The sequence below is a fragment of the Anas acuta genome, chromosome 1 (assembly GCF_963932015.1).
Source record: "Anas acuta chromosome 1, bAnaAcu1.1, whole genome shotgun sequence".
NCBI classification, from domain to species: domain Eukaryota; kingdom Metazoa; phylum Chordata; class Aves; order Anseriformes; family Anatidae; genus Anas; species Anas acuta.
Genome location: NC_088979.1, coordinates 156,972,850 through 156,978,746, shown reverse-complemented (window position 1 = coordinate 156,978,746; position 5,897 = coordinate 156,972,850). Strand labels below are relative to the sequence as shown.

Here is a 5,897-nt window from a genome sequence, read left to right as displayed (position 1 = left end):
CAAACACAGCAGCCAATCTGGTCAGCATCTAACTCTCCCTGTTTTAGAGTATGTAATAATGTGTTCTACCTTAAGGACTGGGAATGAAATTTGGGTATGTTCTTGTTTACAGCAACTTCGGATAACTTTTTTCCATTACAGAGGATACCTACAGGTATATCTGCTGCATATCCCCTCTGTTCTTCTTCTCTTGGGGCATGCAGAAGTGGATTCTGCTTTGGAAAGCTGATCTTACCTCTTTTTCTTTCAACTAGAGAATAACTAACCGGCTTTGCATCTATTCCCTGCTTCCTCAATGCTTTCATGCATCCTTTTATGAAAGGAAGAGGAGGGTGATCAGATCCCTGGGTGTATGCTTCTTCCATTTGTGGATGACTTTAGACAGAAGCAGGGCACACAACCTGATGTGGGTTGTGAGGTATCATGCTGTACCATATGGAAGAAGCAGCTGTAACATCTGAGCTGGAGCCCAAATCTATCCCTTATTGCCATCGGTGCTGTGGGTCTGGCAAGCTTCTGTCCTCCCCCCTGCCCCTGAAACATCAGCTTTTAGCCACTGCCAGGGGCACTGTCGTTGGACTTGTTTGTTGTTCTTGCTGTCGTTCCAGGTCAATAGATCCCATGTTCTTCCAGTACTCTGAAAAAATAAATGCTCTCCCAGAGTTTTAGTCATCTCTTTGTTATTCTTTCAAGATTACCATCATCAAGGGAACGAATGTTAGAACTGTTCAAATTGATATAGTTTTTTTTTTCCCTAAACTACTAATTTTCAAAGCTTGCTTTAGTTTTTGCTCTCGCTCAAGATAGGATTATACATTACGTATTCTGTGGCAACTAATTAGTTCAGACCATGCTGTGTTGCTTTGTAGGTGTTTAGCCAAAAATTGAAACAATAATTATGTAAATGCAGTCTTCTTTCTGTGACTTTTAGTAATGTTTTGCTGTGAAGTGAGTGTTGTTTCTGGGAAGGAAGCAACCTATTTAAAGAATAATTATTACGCTAAGCAAAAGAGGAATGTAATTGAAAAAATGTCCAAAAAGTCAAGTATATTCTGGCCATGACTGGCATGTGAAACTGTTTGCAAAACCCCACTTAATGAATCAAAAATAAATAAGTGGACCAGTTACTCCAAGAGAAGACATAGCTAAATTCTCCCCAAACATTCATCTCTGAATCCAGGTGACTTTTCATGGTAGAAACTTGATGGTAAGACTTCTTATCATCCTCCCTCAATATATCTACTTATGTCTTGCCTTACTTTTGAATTTAAGACCTGGAAAAGATTGCCTTTGTGCCTCCTGGCTAGAATGGTCCCCTTCCTGGTAGGAGTTTCAGAAAATTTCACAGTGTCCCTAATTTATTGTAGCCATGTAAGGCGTATAGCCAGAGAAGCTGTGGATGCCCCATCCCTGGAGGTGCTCAAGGCCAGGCTGGTTGGGGCTTTGGGCAGCCTGGTCTGGTGGGAGGTGTCCCAGCCCATGGTAGGGGGTTGGAACCAGGTGATCGATCCTTGGAGTCCCTTCCAACCCAAGCCTTTCTATGATACCCAAAGGCATTACCAGAGCATGTGCTAAAAAAAAAAAAAAAAAAAGTAATCAAATGAACACCACAACTCCCACCCCAGGAAATATGACTTTGAGGTGTAAAACGATTTACAGTCCATTTATTTGTACAAACAAATACACTGCTAAGACTGCTTTTAAGTCGCTAAAGCTTCCCTTACTATATTTATAATTTGGAAAATACTCCATGTTCCAAACTGACAGGATCTTTCATCCCATTCATAGTTTCCTATTCAAACTGTATGAGGGAGGAAAAACTCAGTATGTTGTTAAACAGGAGACATAGTCAGAAATTCATGAAGTGAATGATCACCCTAAGCTGCTGCTTTGAAGTTTCACCACAGTTTTCCAGCTCATTTCCTGCTGATGGAAAACTTGCCAAAAGTACTCCCAGCAGAGATAAAAATTATTTGGCCTGATGAAATCCACACACTTTGAGATTATCAGCAGATCAAAGACAAGAGTCAAGCTGTATGCCATAGACAATTTACATAGAATACATAGGCAATGATAATATACATACATGTATATATACATGAATCTCTAGCTAATTGATGCATTACTTACGTGGGTAGCTCTAAGCAGAATATGAAAAAAAGTTCCAGTGAAATCTATAATGTGAAAAAGCACATTTCACATGATTGCTTTAGACTTGATATATGTTGGGCTAACCCTACTGGAATTATTTTCTTGCTTTCAAAAGCTTTGTGAGTCTGAAGCTCATCTGTCAACTTTGTTGTTGTTACAGGATTGATAAAGTCAGAAGTGTCTCATTTTATTTTGCTACACAAGAGCATCTGGATGATTTCTCTCTCCTTGATCACGGCTGTTTGGAAAGGGTACACAGAAACAACAACCAAAACTAAGTTCCTTATTAACATGAGTGTTTGAACTGATAACAGCTCCTGGAAGCTTATGCTTCATTAATTTCCTGTGGAGGGAGAATGTTGGTAGAAGTGGGCCTTTTGGTGCAGACGTGTTTGCATTCTGCTGTTCCTGCTGGAGCCAGTAGGTCTCTGGGGGAGCCCAGGGCTGGGGTGGTGGAGACCAGGGAGGAGGCAGCACAGGGTGCTCTTGGTCCCCATGTCTTAGCAGACCCCACGTGACAAAGCAGGCACAAATAGCTGGCCTTGCTTCATCCTATAGGTCTGACTCAAAGTTGTACTTTAAATAATGTTAAGCAGTGAAACACTGAACACCACGTACCAGACAGAAACTTGTGAAGATAAGGACAAGGTACCTGGGGAAGCTCCTCCTGCCACCCAGCAAGCTGCCCACTGCAGTGCAGTGCTCGACCTCTGCCAGGTGCAGCACTGTGCATACCTTGTGGAGGTGGAATATGCAAAAGGCTTTTTGATGGAGCCAAACATCCCACCTGTGCATTGCAGTTCTGGGAAGGGCTTTAGCAGAGTGTGCTGTGGGGATCCAGATGTGCACCTGCTCTGCAAGAGAGAACATTTCACTTTACCACTGGATTTGCATGTCAGTGACTGAATCCATTTTCAATACATTGGCAGAAAAAAAATCATGTACTGAAACTGTCAAAGTTACTACAAAATGTCATTGTCCTTGGTCAACCCAAGCGTACAGCTTGCAGTCCAAATATCAGTGCCACAAATCCTCAGACCTGGCTGGGCATTGAGAACACATGCAAGGAATTACAGATAGAACTGATTGAACATTTCAACAGAAACAAGAGGTAATCCCAGTCAAAGTGAAAATCTCAAGGCAGTGCAGTGTGAAGCCATTGCACATACTTCATTAATGGATCTGTAAAAACAAAAACACCAAGTTTTTGTTTGTTTGTTTTTTGTTTTCCTTTGTTTCCTTGTGTTCCTCTCTCTTCCCACCCCGACCCCCCCCCCTTTCATTCTCCCTTCTCCCCCTCTCTTTCCTCTTTCCTATTTGGAAAGCATCAAGACTTCCTGCTCTGTATAGTTGGTCCTGAGTTTCTTCTCATTGCTCAATATTTGATTTTTTATTTTTGAATTTATTACATTTCTCTTTTTAGAGTAATGCTGTTTTGTCATATTTCAGTCTTGGCTCCCGGGCCTATTTGTTACACACAGTCAGCTAAAAATAAGCTTCTTTTCCCTTGGATGCATTATATAAATTCAGTCCCTAGCCATTCGATAGTGCTTACCCAGTGATGCTGAGTTAATTTCACTTGTACCTTGTATAACTTTTATGACTCCAACAGAGACAGAACACGGTGATTTATTTTTTTTCCAGCAAGTTTCCACATCAAATTTTTCTCCCCAGTCTTCCCCCAGCTCACTGCTGAAATCAAGCATATTTAAAATGCACAATGGGCACTCAATCTGTTTCTTTAATGTGATCACTATCACTGCATGGAAGATTAATTTCATTTCCTTTCTCAGAAATTGCTCTTGATCTGTGATATTTAAGTCAGTCCTATCTGAACTGCCACATGGTATTATTCTGACAGCTTGAGCTGCCCTCCCATAGCCTCATTTGCCCCATTGTATCTTTGTGGTATTCCTGCATCGCTGCTGAGAACATGATGGACGTGATGTACCCTTGCCTGTGCATTTCTTTGTAGAAAGCATCAGGTGAGAGTCTTTAGCATGTTCAATACAACCAGCTGATCACAGTGTCCTCCCAGGATTTAAAAGCTATTAATCAACTTCCTGCATTGTTCAGATAGTTCTGTTACAAACAAACAGATAGAAAGAAATATTACATCAGTAGACAGCATTGTTCCACAGTCCAAAATATTGCTGTAAACCCCGGACTCAGGAAAGGGGCAGCCAGGCTGTGAATGACCACAAACAAAACTGGGGGGAAGAAGAAAGGAAGGGAAGAGCATGGGTGGAGTGAGGGAAAAATAATCACAGGATCAGATATGAAACAAGCCTTTCATATTAATTGTTGTAATGAAGTTATGCAGATGCTATCAATTAAGCTATAACTAGGTCCATGCCTTAGCCATAACCAATTAGGTCAATAAAAGAACACAAGTGCCAATGTCTTACCTCATTGCTAGGTCTAAAACTTACATCCTAAAACTGCATGTTCAGCTGCTGCCCAGGTCCATGTGCCTCTTTATCTATACTCTTGACAGGCTCTCACAGAAAACACTGACAGGCTGCATTATCTGGTGAAAAGCTCAGGGCTTGCTGCCAGCTCCGTAGGCTCAGCTGCTACAGGGCCCACTCGGGTGTGGGGTCCAAATTTTGCTGAATCCTTGGCCTGCAGGAATACAATTTATTCAGCTCCAGACCATCTGTTGAAACTTTTCCATGTGGCAATAATTAAGTAATTATTAGGGCAGAGAAAGCATGAGTCTATCGCCTGGGGACAAGGATGGGGGTGATGACTTCTTCCCAAGCTCTATTGAGCACTAAATGTAAAACCCTTGTGAGCAGAGGCAGCTGCCCTGTCTGTCCTCTGTAACTCAGAATATCCTTTTTCTACAGCGTCTGTCTGTTGCCGTTGAGATAGACCTTCAGGTCTCCACAGGCACCAAAAAGGAGTGTAGCCCAGGTCTCCATCCTGCTGACCAGGAGAGCCAGGCAGTGAAATGCTGTGCAAACAGAGGAGGCATGCTCATTCCTCTGTTCATCTTTGTGTGCAGGGCAAAGGTGAGGTCAGTGCTCTAAATCATCAGCTCAAGATGGGCACCTTCTGACAACCCCAAGTAACACCTTCTTGCAGAGAAGAATGCTCCTGAGTGTTTACAGTGCAGGCTTATCCACAGTCACCCATGATTTTATTTATTTATTTATTTTTTTGCTTCTGTTCATAGGATGCCTAAATCATTACTCTAAGTTTAGTCTGAAGAAGGGCCCATCTGTTCATTCTAATGAAAAGCTGAACGAAAGATGCTGCTTCACTCTCTGAATCTTCCTCACTTTATTGGTGTCCTACCTGTATGAATCAGGGCTAGGGATACCACCAACTAATCTGGAAACAAATAAAATTTGTTGGTCTGGATGATAATTAGTTTTGGCAGAATACTACCAGCAGGCAGAAATGGTACACGAAGATGCAAAATCATTTTTTTTATTGGAGAGTTGGTTTTATTAAAATCGGGTTTTGTCAACCCTGACATCAGCAGTTGTCATATGACCCCAAAAGACATTTTGATAAAGCAAATGCAGACCAGATTATTACTGAACGAATGTACAAACTTAAATATTCATGGATCAGTAATTACGTTGAGGAGAGGTAGTGTCAATCCACTTGTCACAGAAACTTTTATCCTGAAATTATAGAACTGAGGATATAAGCAGAAATTTTAGAATGAACTAATATACCTCTTTTTTTTTTTTTCATTTTCCTTGAGTAACTTAGTAACTTACTTGCAAAGA

At 41.4% G+C, this 5,897-nt stretch overlaps 1 long non-coding RNA gene across 1 annotated transcript; it reads right to left on the bottom strand.

Moving 5' to 3' along the window:
* Positions 1–1,647: 1,647 nt before the first annotated feature.
* LOC137848735 (uncharacterized) lies at positions 1,648–4,760 on the bottom strand. Its single transcript, XR_011091500.1, has 3 exons — positions 4,560–4,760; positions 3,707–3,843; positions 1,648–3,333 (listed from the first exon to the last, which is right to left on the bottom strand). It is a non-coding gene; the product is annotated as an uncharacterized lncRNA (long non-coding RNA).
* Between the last annotated feature and the right edge of the window lie 1,137 nt (positions 4,761–5,897).